General features: G+C 39.0%; 1 long non-coding RNA gene across 2 annotated transcripts in view; it reads left to right on the forward strand.

Annotated features, from left to right (window-relative positions):
- LOC148225454 (uncharacterized) overlaps positions 1-13,396 on the forward strand; it is a 54,213-nt gene that overhangs the window by 4,913 nt on the left and 35,904 nt on the right. The window contains exons 2-3 of one of the 2 annotated variants that reach the window (XR_015807444.1): positions 1,601-1,695; positions 3,474-3,695. This is a non-coding gene — a long non-coding RNA (uncharacterized LOC148225454). Of the gene's footprint in view, positions 1-351; positions 1,696-3,473; positions 3,696-13,396 lie in introns of those variants that run through there. The other variant, XR_015807440.1, reaches the window with a different exon arrangement.

A 13,396-nucleotide genomic window follows, 5' to 3' on the forward strand; every position in this document is an offset into this window, starting at 1 on the left:
GCTTTATCTCAGCACACCAGTGTGAGGCTGGTGCTGCTCATCATTCCTGCTTCCTCACAAGCACATGGAGCCCAGCAGGGCTGTGAAGCACTGTGGTGGTCTTTGATTAACCCGTGCCGTGTGTAGTGCCCGAGGGACAGACCTTGGCATCAGGACACAGCCTGTAGCTTTCACTCAGATGAGATTCCATCCCATCTCCTGTCTTTGGCAATCCACATCCACTTCACTTCATACTGCACCTCTACTGCTATCATAGTGTGTTAGAGGCCATCAATGCATAAGGCTTTCATGCACACAACATGCATCAGACTTGGCTGCTTACCTGGTCCCCAATCAGGATCTGGCACTGGCTTCAAAAGGCTCATCAGCTGGGATCCTGGATCCTGTAATGAACCTTGCTTTGGTTAACCTTTTACCCCAGAGTAAGGTGAGATTTCTTGTATGCTGAAGTCTTGTATTGTGGAGAATAGCAATTTTCCCAAACAGCATTTGGGGAACCATAGCTCTGCTCCTCCACCCTACAGAGCCAAACAAGCCCTGGTGGATCTGTCCCTCGCTTGGTCATATCACCTGTGTGTACAAAATAGTATATTCCCTGTGCATTGTTTACTCTTTAACTTCTCTTCACATTCAGAACTTTTCTTTCATTTCTTTGCCTGAATTCGTACACTTTTGTTAGTCACTTCTGTTTTCCTTTTCACTTCTTATTTAGTGAACTCCTTTTCCTCACAGCTACCACTTTTTAAATTGTAGATTTTCCTCCTTTCCATACTTTTCCTTTTCTTTTTTTTGAGTGAATATTTATCTTTTAATTAAATCACCAGGAGGCATATTCAGAACCCCCAGGGTTCACTTTGAACTATGAAAAGGAAAAGGCTTACTCTGTGCTACAAACAAAATGTTAATTTGAATTAATTGAAGGAAATGCTCTGCCTGTGATAGACTTGTTCCTGAAATGCTCTGCCTATGATGGACTTGTTTGTAAATAATTAATAATTTCAGCCAGAAAAGTAAACATTATGGCCCTGAATTTTGCTTCTGGTCCTACCAATGTCAGCCTGGAGCTCTGCAGACATGAGATGAATAGATCTCATTTGATATTGGTTCAGCCAAAAGTAATCTTCGGGCTGAAAGCACCATGGGAAAAATGCATTTTGGTCTGTGTTGTGTCCAAACACTTTATAGCATTTTAAGTGCTCTCCCCCAAATCTAGTGCCTCCTTTTTCAGAGGAATGGTTTGCCTTATAGCTGAAACATAGTGATAACTGAAGTGGAGGGGTAGCTGGGATTCAGGAGCCCATTGGCTGAGGAAGGGGCTGTAGTAGTGGGGGGAAAAGACTGATGGCTGGTAAGATCTCATCTGGAGCAGGTGGGGACGTGTTCCTTGGCCAGGAGAAGCCTGTGGGCAGGGAAGGGGTAGGGGCATGTGCCAGGGTCCCTAAGGTCCCTTGGCTCCTTGAAGTATTGGCCTAAGATAACTTTGGCAGGTGTGCCTCTGGCTTGTGATCCAGCCTCCCTTCTGCACTTTGAAACAGGGGGAATAAACAATTTCTTCTGCTTTATCCTTCCTTCTTGTGAGTGTTGAATGTATGGTATACAGATCTTCATGATTATGATCTGGAAGAGGGGAAAAAAGAGTGCATAATGCTGAGGGAGAAGATGAAAATAGTCCTTGGAAGAACTGCTTTCTGGAAGGTAAGGACTCTTCCAAGCTTCATTACAACTTTATTCCCCTCCACTCTGCAACTCTTTTAACAATTGTTGATGATCTGTTTGCTCTTCTCTTATATGAATAGCCCTGTAAAAAAGGGACAACCACACACGCCTTTATATTGCCTGCTAATCCAAAATTGAAGCAAATGCTACAAAGCTAAAAACTACATTTGACCATTTTATGTTAGTCACACACAGAGAAGGCATAACAATACAGAGATAAGGGGAGTTATTGCAGATATATAACAAGTACTATCTTAGTATTATCTTAGTATATAACAAGTATTATTTAGAATTTCCACAATGAATGATAAAAAGCTATTCTCCACCTGAGATCAGTTTATTCAAAGATCCATGAAATTAGTCACATTAATTAGGGGTGGCTCTTAAAGAGACATTTCCAGATTCCTGTTGAATGCATATACTGAAGATGCACAACAAGCCATTTCACTCACCCTCATAGTCCTTCCAAAAGCTTCTGCTGACAATTTCCAAGAGGCACTTGGCAAAATAGCCCTTTGGTTTAACCCATGACCAAATGCATGGTCTGGCTCATAGCTGTGTATTTCCCATGAAAACATGAATCCCCAGATTTAGTTTGCTGTATAGCATCACAAGATTTCTTGGCAGCAAAAGGCAAAGGAGAAAAAATAATATTTCAAGTAGTTTCTTAATGATTAAAAGGAATAAATTGTTTTGCCTTTAGTCCTTTCCCAAGAGTCTGAGACTTAACATATTTACAAGTTCTATTCCCAGTCTATACAGATTCTTATAATGTATTAGTATCCTGTCCTCTGCAAGAACATTTTTCATAAATTCCATGAGGATCAAATCACTCTTGGGCAGTGTCTACCCTCAAGCCATGCGTTTTGGCATAAAAATAGCATTAGAAAACCCCCAAAGCAGGAGTCCTACAATGCAAATGTATCAACAAAGTGATCGGCAGGTTAAAAACTACCATTAATTTTACATACAACGAAAATAGAAAAAATGCATAGCTTTGAGAGTGTGTGAGAAAATTTTGAGTGAAATTGCCTGTTTCCACCAAAATAGAATTGCAGTGATGAGTTTTTAGATTTTCTATGATATAGAGTAATTTCAAGATAAGAAAGTCTTAAATATTATTCGACTCTAATAGAGGAAAAACTACTTAAGCCTATCAGTCTTTACAAGGCACTTATTTTTTCTGTACGTGAGGGGATTCTTAACAGGGATTTGAAGAAATGTTATTAGAGTCTTCTCTGCCAGGAATTAGAAAACTATGTGGTCTGAAAAGAAATACCTGACTTAAAATTTTGATCACAGATTCAGAAAATTATTAGAAAAATAGATTTGTGGAATAGTGTTATTAATATTGAAATCAGTAATACCTATAAAGAGTTTAAATTCCTCTCTGCTAACAAGACTCTTAGAGAGATTTATTTTCTCCCACTGAATAATATGAGTCTCAAATCTAAAGAGTGATTATTTTGGCAGTGAATTTCTAAAGTGTAGCAGTCAGGAGAAAGTACCTGCTTTTATGGAATTGCCCTTTGAAATATAAAGTTCAACCCTGCATTAATGAATCTGTGCACACTTTTGCCAGTGTATGCTACTGGTGTTTTGCAGTGTCTTAGAAAGATAATATATTTTTATTCATTTGACAGTTTGGGGGTTTTTTTATGCTGCACTCTTCTTTTTAATTACAAAAAAATATATGCCAGAGAGGAGGTGTCCTTCATGCTGTGCAGAGAGCTGCTGATGTCTTATTATTCCTCCAGGAAAAGTACCTGAAGCCTTTAATCATTGACTTTGAGAACTCAGTGAGGTACCCAACATTGCTGGTAGCTCCCAGATAGCTCTACAACGTGGTGAAAAACACCCAAGAGCAGAAATCCCACTAAGAAATTACCCTCCTGAATCCCACCAAGAAATTACCTTCCTGAATGTTCAGCACAGAAGAGCTGGCAGAGGCTTCCCTGGAGAAACAAGTGCCTGTGGAGGTAGGAGTCTTCTCCTGTGAACCTTGTTGATCTGGTTTAGAGATGGGACTGTCACAACCCCTTCAATCTGATTTTCTGCTGTGCAGATGAATACCTGACCTGGTGCCTAGAACTGCTGCTGATCTGCACTAATCAGAGACAAACATCTTTCTTCAGTTTGTATCAAAACATGTCTAGAAACAGCTTTTGAATAAATGAACCTGTTTTCCAGTGAACAGCTTTTCCTGGGACTGAAATTTCTAATGATTATTTCCAGGTTTTCCTTACTCTTCACTGATTTTTTTTTTTTTTTTTTTTTTTTGTTTGTTTGTTTGTTTTGTTTTATTTGGGATTTTTTAGGTGGCTCAAAGCCCCAGTCAAACTCTTACTTTTTTCTTTCAGTAACTGTCTCCCACATTCATGCTGCATGTATTTGAAGAATGTTCCTTAGTTCCCCTTTTAGTCCTCCCCTCTCTTTCTCTCTCTTTTCTCTCTCCCCCTCTCTTTTTAGTTCTCAGGCTGATTATCTCTTTCAAAAACCTCAGGGTTCAAATCTCTCTTCCACACCTTCCATATCCTGTGTCAGAGCCTTATAGGTTAGATTGGTCCAGTAACCAATGGAAGCTGTTGCATGTTTGGAAAATTAACACTGCTTTACTGTACTTAATTAAGAAGTCCCCAGACCCTTAACTGAATCTTGACAGCTGGGCTTGGTCTGAAATACAGTAAATGAGTTTATTTGTGTGATTGCAGCAAGAGATGCTGTAACATGACAGAAAGGATGTGGGCAGGTATTGTTCATTCATGCTGGCGTTCCTGAGGTGCCTTTTGCCTGATGATGTGCCAAATTGTCCTGCCTTTATCTTAGTTTCCCAAACCCGTTTTCTGTCTTAAATTCAGCTCCACTAATGATCACCACGGTTTCAGTGCCAAGTCAGATACAGTTGGCTACTTATTTTAACCACAGGGTCATCTAAATACTGCTCTGAGCTACTCAACATAGAGCAGAGGTTCTTCAGGTCTGCTCTCATCCATGCAGGTGCAGAAGGCAGCTAACTATTACCATCTGTCTCTGGAGCTGCATTTGCAGAGGCAGCCAGAAAACAGACACCTGTTTGGAACAGGATGGCAAAATAAATCACAGCTAAATTATGGTGCAAGAAAGGAATGAGGGAACCAAAAACTGAAAGAGGAAATGGACAACTCATTCCTTACCCACAGAGAAAAAAACAAAAACAAAAAACCAAGCCGGGTAAGAGGGACAAAGCTGTTTGGATTGTAAATTACGTGCACAGTGAGGAAATGAGAAACCCATTTGTAAATTTAGTTCAAGGAAAGGCAGATGCTGCTGCTGCACTTTCTGTCAGATCCTTTGCCAGTTTATGTTATCTGTCAGGGAAGCACTGTTCAACTCCAGCTGAACCATGGGTAACTCTGTATTGGGCTATTAGCTTAGCATAGAGAGCTGTGTCTGGGTTTGCTCCTGATTTTGGGTTCATATAATCATGGAAGGGTTTGGATTGGAAGAAACCTTAAAGATCATCTAGTTCCAATGCCCAGGACAGGGATAGGGACACTTTCCACTAGCCCAAGTTATTCAGAGGCCCTTGAGCACTTCCAGGGAGGAGGCACTCACAACTCTGGGCAACCTGTTCCAGTGCCTCACCACCCTCACAGTAAAGAATTTCTTCCTGATATCTTTCTAAACCTGCCCTTTTTGGGTTTAATGCCTTAACCCTTTATCTTAGCACTATATGCCTATGTAAAAAGTCTCTCTCTTTTTAGAGGCCTTATTTAGGTACTGGAAGGCTGCTCCAAAATGTCCCCAGCACCTTCTCCAGGCTGAACAGCCCAGCCCCAGCACTCTCAGTCTGTCCTCACAGGAGAGGTGTTCCAGCCCTCAGTTTATCTTCATGGCCCTCCTCTGGACCTGCTCTGACAGGGTTCCCAATCTGCTGCCATTGTCACTTCTGCTGAATGGCTTCTGCCATCTTTTTTACTCTTGCAGGAACAAGACTTAGAACTGCCAAGTGTTCTCATAACCCCATTGATGACTTCAAGAGCACAACAACAAAAATGTGTTTATGCAATTAGAAACCAGATTTGCTTGCAGTTTGTTTCTGGCTGCTACGTGAAAGTGGACTAAAATTACTTATAATTAGGACCCCAGCATTTACATATAATTAGGACCCCTGGCATCTTGATTGTAAGATTTATCAAGATTTAAATATTGGCAATATAGTCCTTGTTTATCAGCTTTTATCTGCTCAGATTCCAAACACTACATAAACATTTATTTACTTTTAAATATGTTTTCACAACAGCAAGTTTGTGAAAGTGGATCATGGGCTTCAGGCAAAGTGTTGTCCTAATAGTGCCTTAGAAACAATTTATTCTTTCCTGCCTTTGTATTATAAATGATGCTGCAGCTTTTCAGTCATCATAAATTCTTTGATTTTCTAAAATTAAAGTGAAACAGTTGTTTCTCAAAGACATTGTGTCATTATGTTCTGTAAAGTGTATAGAGCAGATGTTTTCTTCTATCTTTGTGACCTTATCCTTGCATTTGACTTCTGCTTGTTGACATGGATTTTAATTGCAGATCCTTCTCCCATCAAACTGCTATAAATCTTGAAAGGAATGTAACTATAGCTCTAATGCATGGGTGTGTGTTTAATACCTCAGGTTACCCACCAGCTCAGGATAGTAGGTGATTCAGGAGAGAAAGTCTCTAACGGAGCAGCAAGGTTATTTTGATCAAGTTTCCTTGCGTGTGCTGTTTCTTTGGTTTGGAAGACACAACATTATGCAGTAATTTAGGCTTGATTTCATAAATAACAGCCTTGGCTTCCAGTCTGATTCAGTCTTCCTTTGCTTCACATTTTCCGGGCATTTCCTGCCAAGCTACATTTTTTCTTCCTTGGCAGATTGCTCTGTGCTATCTCCTGGTTTCTCTTACACCAAGTCCCTTTAGGCACCATATCACATCTTTTGAGCTGTGCTTTCCTGTGAACTGTAGAGGAGCTGAATGGAAACTGCAGTTCAAGGAACTGGTAATTTGGCAGGACCTTGCTCATGCCATAAATCAAACTGACAATAAATCACTAAATATTATTTGGTATGGCTAGAACTGAAACGAATATTGTATTTGGAAGAGTCCTCTTTTCCTTCTACCCTGAGAAGCCACATGTTTCTATTTTTCTGTCCAAAAATTAGGACCAGCAATATTATTCCTGGGTATAGGAAATTAAAACAACTTCTCATCTGTGTTATAAATATTATTTGCTTAAGCTAATGTTTTCATAATGCTTTTTTGTTGTCTCACAACCTACTAGCTACCTAGAGGAGTGTTTCAGTTCATTGTAGTATATTAATCCTTCAAAAAGGAGAAAAATTGGAAGAGGAAAAGTGATTGTCTTTCTCATTAACAATATAACACTGGCATTTAGCTTTTTGGGTTTTTTGTATGACTTACTACAAAGCTGCCTGTGGTTTGATGATAATATATTAAAATTGTGTTTATGGATGTATTACTTCTATGTACTTCTAATAACGAGATGCTGTAAAACCTACATGCAGAATTTGTTAACTCATAAAGTAAATTAAAAAATAAAACTAGACCAAACAAATTGGGCCAAGCTTCTACAGCTTGAAGGTGAAGCAGGAATGACTTAATGCTTCCTGGATTAAGAAGCCCTGTTGTGTAAACAAATGGACTTCATCCATCTGCAACAGCTAGGAAAGGAGGAAAAAAATCCAAGGTTCCTATTCAGACGCTGTTCTCCAGACTCCTAGCTTCCTGATGCTATGGGTTAGATCTGGGAGTTTGAGCCAGCTGAGGTTGAAACTTAACCCTGGAAAATGAAAAAAACCAAAATGCTGTTGAGCTGCAAATCCAGGTTTTGTGTGCTGCTGAGATGTCTCTCTGCTATCAGCCTTGGACCTCAGGGAAGCTGTGTATGAGAACATGTTGTCTGAGTCGGCAGCAGCCTGGGCACCCAGGTCAGGAAATGAAGTAATTTCACGTATTAAAGCTCTGTGAGAACCCTGGTAGCCTGCAGTGACCCATCCTAAGTGGTTGCCCAGGACCACATTTCACCAGTCAAATAGCACAGTAGATCAGCAGCGACTTCTGGCTTGGCACTGGCTGATAATACTGAACAGAAAGAGGGCTGTACAGCAAGACTTGGTTCCAAGGTTGGGAAATATTCAAAACCACATTTGGATTGTCAGGGGCAGGGTGTACAAATGTGTTGTCTTTGTGGCTGGTTGTGTGAGTGTTATTTTTGGTAACAGGTATCATCATTCATGGCATTGTGGAACATTAACTGTGCAGATGCTGCCAAGTGATAAAGTGGCAGTGTTATCAGTTTGTGTTAGCTCAGCACTTAGAAAGTCAAGATCTTAACAGCACTGGTGCAATGTGTTCAAGTGCTCATTTGTCCCACAAACTCTGCCAAGACACCCCCCTCTCACATCCCTGTGAGAAATGATGATTTGAGTTGAACAGGTGTTTGGGATATGGAGAAGTGAATATTCAGATGCTACAAACTGAACATTGCTCCTTGTGCTCAGGAGACAGTTTGAATCTACACACAAAAGCTGTATTAAAAAGAGACAGGATAGTTATTAGAATTTGCAAGGAAAGACTTATAGGCTGTCCGAAATTAGGTTTTTGGCACCAGTTTAATTTCAAACGTCGTCTTTAGTTCTATTCCAGAAACATACTTGGTAAAGTCAATCCTGCATTTCCAGCCAAGCCCAGTAGAGTCACTGGAGAATTTCTTTAGATTTCTCTTCACTCTGTGAAAAATAAATGAGTCCTGGTTGCAAAGATTGCATATACCTCAAACTCCCTGCTGTAGAATATTAATAAATAACTATTTTTGCACAAAAAAGCTCTCAGGTAAATTGGGCTTTTGTGAGAAAACCTTCAAGATTTGTTCTTCTATTACAAGCTTTATATGATCCAAAATCTGGCCTCATTAGTTCCTGTTGTACAGAAATGGCAAAATGCTTGAGAGCATTGAGTCTGAGCAATCATTTCATTGAGGTCTTTTCACTGGGCTAAGATTATGTGTGATGCTCCCCAGTCTGGAGCAAAGGCCCTGGGGTTTACTGGTGTGACATGGACTTTTCCCAGTTAACCAGTGTGCCTGTGGCAGCTGTCTGTGCCAGCAGTGCCAGACCATGTGCAGGATTAGCTGTGGTGTCACTCTTGTGTGAGCGAGGGGAAGGTTTAATTTAAGTTTCTTCTACACACCCCTGTATTATGAGATGTGAGTCAAACTTTAGGTGTTCTCAGTTCTTCAGAGAAAGGCGTTTTCTGTCTCCACTAGTCATATTTATTTTTGCCTTCCAAAGCCCTAAGGCTTGTAAAGCTGGCCCAGCTTCTTTATGCAAATGTAATAAAAACGTTCAAAAAATATCCCCTGAAACATGAATTGCTGGGTTTGTATTAGAATGGATTCTTGTACTCAAACATAATTCTCACTTAAATGTAGAAACTGGGATAAACATTTACTCTGTAATAAGTTTTCTTTTTTTAAAAAGGGAATCAAAATTGTTCTTTGAAGAACATCTGAAAATAGACTTAACCAAGAACCCAAGATAGTTTTAGGAGAAGAAACATCCACTGGTTTTGGAAAGTAAAATATATTTATAGCTGTCTAAAATACATAATGAAATATTTTTGTGTCCTTGGAAAATATGTAGCATACACTTGGGGTTTTTTGGAGTGAGAGAATAAAATATTCACTCTTAGCTAACTTGAGAAAAGTCAAGCCCATAATCCTTGTTTCCTGCTGGCAGTTCTTTGTCATGCTGTGTTATGAATGAATGCAAAATGGTGTGTCAGATTTTGTAAATTAGGGGTGATAAAAATGGGAATTATATTTTTAGAAAAAGAGAAAACTGAGACATAGAAAGCTTTTGAAACAAACCTGCTTTCAAAAATACTGCCTGTAGAAAAAATGGAAGGGAGTACAGATTCTGTATGTCATGCCTACAAAACTGAAAATCTGAGAGGAAGCTTTCTTATTCTGATGTAGACCAACCTTGTTTCCAGAGACAGTTAAAAATTATTCTCATCAACATGCATATTTAATTTAATCTGAATTGTCTGGATAAGATTGTGATCTGGGATATTTAGTTGCTCATACTCATTGAAAAAAAAAGGCTTATTTAGTTTTGCAGTATGAAAATGATTGGCACTGCTAAAAGTTTATTACAATAAATATATGGGACAAACCTATTTTTCCTGTATATCAGGCCGTGTTTTACAGTTAATGATTTTTGTTTATTAAATAGATTCTATTGCTGTTTAGTGAGCAGAGGCCTTTTATCCCTGTTCCCATAACTTTCAGAATTTCACTTTCCAGTATCTTGTTTTCATTGATAGGATGGGAGAGGAAAACAAATTGTCTTTGCCCTTTTTTTCTGGATGTCGTATGGTGTAGCTATAACACTGGTCTAAACTAAAGAACTGAAACAGAGACAACTGTTGGAAAGGAACGCTGCTGCTGAAAAACATTTTATCACCTTAATATGCTTTGCTTTCAGGTTCTAAGCTTGGCTCTTCACCAATTTGATGCCTTCTGAAATTTTGATTGAAGGTTTGGATATTCTCAATATAATTTTTCTCTAAATGCAATCTGTCATAGGCAGCTTACACGTAATATCAAAACTAATTTGCATTAAATCCATATTAAAGGAAAAAGAGAGGTTTTGTTTGGCTTGAGTTTTTTAATTGAAAATGCATTTTAATTTATTTTGCCTAGGTATTAGCAGTATGGAGAGCTCAAAAACTGTGGTACTTATTGGAGAGGGCTGTGGAATGCTCCAGGCTGATTTTAGTCCATCTCCATCCAAAACCCCCTTCTGAGCTCATCACATCTCACAGGAGTTCCCAAGCAGGTGTTGGACAACTTGATCAACAGCTGTTACCTCTTGGCACCTTCCATGCTGTCCCCTACAAGAGCAACATGCAAAGGGCAAGGTTTTGTTCTGAACTCTCTCTGTTCTTCATATTTTTACATAAATCTGCACAGATGCATCCATATTCTTCGACATGCCTTAAGCTGGGAAAGGAACTGATTTACATGGCTACATGTTGGTTTAGACTCTTAGCTTTGGGCTGCCTTTTTAAGTCACTGACAGGTGATATAAACCCATGAACACCTTTAAATAGCTACATAATGCCTCTGGACCTGTATACAATCTGATTTACTCTGGCTATTAAACTGACATTAGTCACTACTTTTTCCCTCATATTCCTGCTATTCAGAAATCCATGCAGTACACAAATCAAATTCCTAAGATTAAATTTAACTTTTGAATTTATATACACTCTCATACCTTGTTTTTACTTCTTGACCCTAAGAAGACCTTGTATAGTATTTCCCAATGAGCTGAAACAATCCTTAAAAGGGTTGGGTAGTGGGAATTTTGCAAGACAGAGTGGAGAATTACCCAGACAGTCACAGCAGGGGAGGTATGAATTGTTGCTGCTGTGTGAGCCTTTGCTTCCAGTTATCTGGTTTGTGTTTGTTTATGATGCATGAATTATACAACACGGGCAGGCTCTTTCAATTACTTAATAAAATACAAATATGTAAATACAGGTACCATCCCCAACACACTGCTTTCAATTCTTATCTGCTGCAACACATTTCCTGGATTTTACTCCTTCCAGCTCTGCTAGTAGTAAGTGTTGATTCGATAAAGAAAACGGGAAATAATTCTTCATTTCAATAATTCATGGCAAATGAACAGAAACTATGATATCTGTGACACATGAGAGCACACATCTCAAACTGGGCTATTAGTATTCAGTGCTGGGACTGTAGCCCTGGAACATATGCTTAAAACATTTCTAAGCCCCTTCAGAACACCATTTCAATAGAAATTCAGTAATCTGTTGAAATAAGTTGACAGAAAATTATGATATAATTGGAGATCTTTAATTGCCAGTTATGTCCTTTGGTTGATCCCCTGAAACAATGTTATTAGTATTTAATGCAAAATTTCTGCAGTAAAAAAGGTGAATTTATGGGGTGAACAGACAATCTTCCATTTCATGAAATATAACTGGCAGATGGAAACATGAAATAAAGTGCCTCCTGCCAGTTTTTACTATACCTGCTCGTAAACTTTCCTGCCTTGAGACACTAGAAAGAGTTTCTTTGGGACGATTAGCATTTACTGAAGGATCTGCTCTTCCTCCACCTTCACAACACTGCAGCTTTTTTAATAATTTTTAATATGTTATCCAGCACTTTGTTGAATGGAGTTGTGTGGCTCTTGTTGTTAACACAAGAACATGCCAAAGCATGACAGAGGCTGCTATGGAGTTTAGATCTCTTAAAGGATAATATTTTACAAAGGATTTAAGTGTACAAAAGGTTTACTGCTGCCTGAGTGGAGCCTGTGTACTCCAGCTTGTTTTACTGACTCCTTCCCCAGAATTTTAAATCTATATTGTTTTGGTTTAACCCCAGCCAGCAGCTAAGCCCCTCACAAACACTTGTTCAGTTCCGCACCCACCCCCAGTGGGATTTGGAGAAGAATCAGAAAGAGGTTAAAATCATGAATTGAGACAAGAACAGCTTAATAATTGCAATAAAGGTGGTAATAATAAAAATAGTAATAATAATAATAATGATTTCTTTACTTAGTATAAGCACCATTTATCAAGAACTTCAACCATCAGTGTGATATCAACATTATTCTCACGCTGAATCCAAAAACAAGCACTATACCAACTACTAGGAAGAAAACTAACTCTATCTCAGCTGAAGCCAGAACATTTGCCCTCTCCCCAAGCTGAGACCTCTTCATCTGGCTCCTAGTTGCGGACACAAGTTCCTACATAAAAGTGTGGCTGTGCTACATTATCCAAATACAGCAGATTTCAGAGCCATGCCATTTACAGCTTTTGCCTTATAATATCACGCTTTTAATATCATGCTTTTATCTTGGATTTTACGCTACTGCCTTTTCTCTCAGCACACCAGTCCATGAATTTATCTTATTGGCAGGTAATCTAGTTTTGTGAGTAAGTGCAGCTGCAGATGAATAGATACAAGTTTTTTTCTCCAAACAGGAAACATTTTCTCCTCCTCCAGTCCATAATACGCCTCTCCAAGGACAACAGCAGCTTGCATTCAGTCCCAGATTCTAAAAGCTTTTCTCTGCAGAAAAATATTTTACAGTTGGAAAGTCTGTTGTTTCAGATCCTGGAAGCCACTGCTGTCCCCATGTGAATACTACTTTGAGTTCAGTTATCTGTGAACTTTAGAAAATGGCCACGTCCCACAGAACCAGACTGATGCCATTGCCATGACGGCCAGAGGCTCCTATGCTGCTCCTCCTCATCAGCAAAGATTTGTAAAAAAGGATCCCAATATGATTTCAAAAGATTTGGCATTATTTCACAGGGGCTGTTAGAATATTTAAATGTGTGTGTATTTAAAAATTCAGTAATAAATACAAACTTGCAGAAAACATAGTGGGATTTTTTTTGTGAGCTTGAGCGCAATTCCTTTGGTTTCTTCTAAGTGGTACTGTTAAAATGTCAGTCAGGGGTTCAGTCTGAGTGTGCACCCTTTGAAAAAACAGCCCTCTGTAGGTTTTTTGGCTGCATATCACCTCATATGGTACATAGAAGTTATACATTATACAAAAGTTAGTGGAAGTTGTTTGGCTTTCATTGCTGTAATATC

The sequence above is a fragment of the Sturnus vulgaris genome, chromosome 1 (genome assembly GCF_052056855.1).
Source record: "Sturnus vulgaris isolate bStuVul1 chromosome 1, bStuVul1.hap1, whole genome shotgun sequence".
In the NCBI taxonomy this organism is placed as follows: domain Eukaryota; kingdom Metazoa; phylum Chordata; class Aves; order Passeriformes; family Sturnidae; genus Sturnus; species Sturnus vulgaris.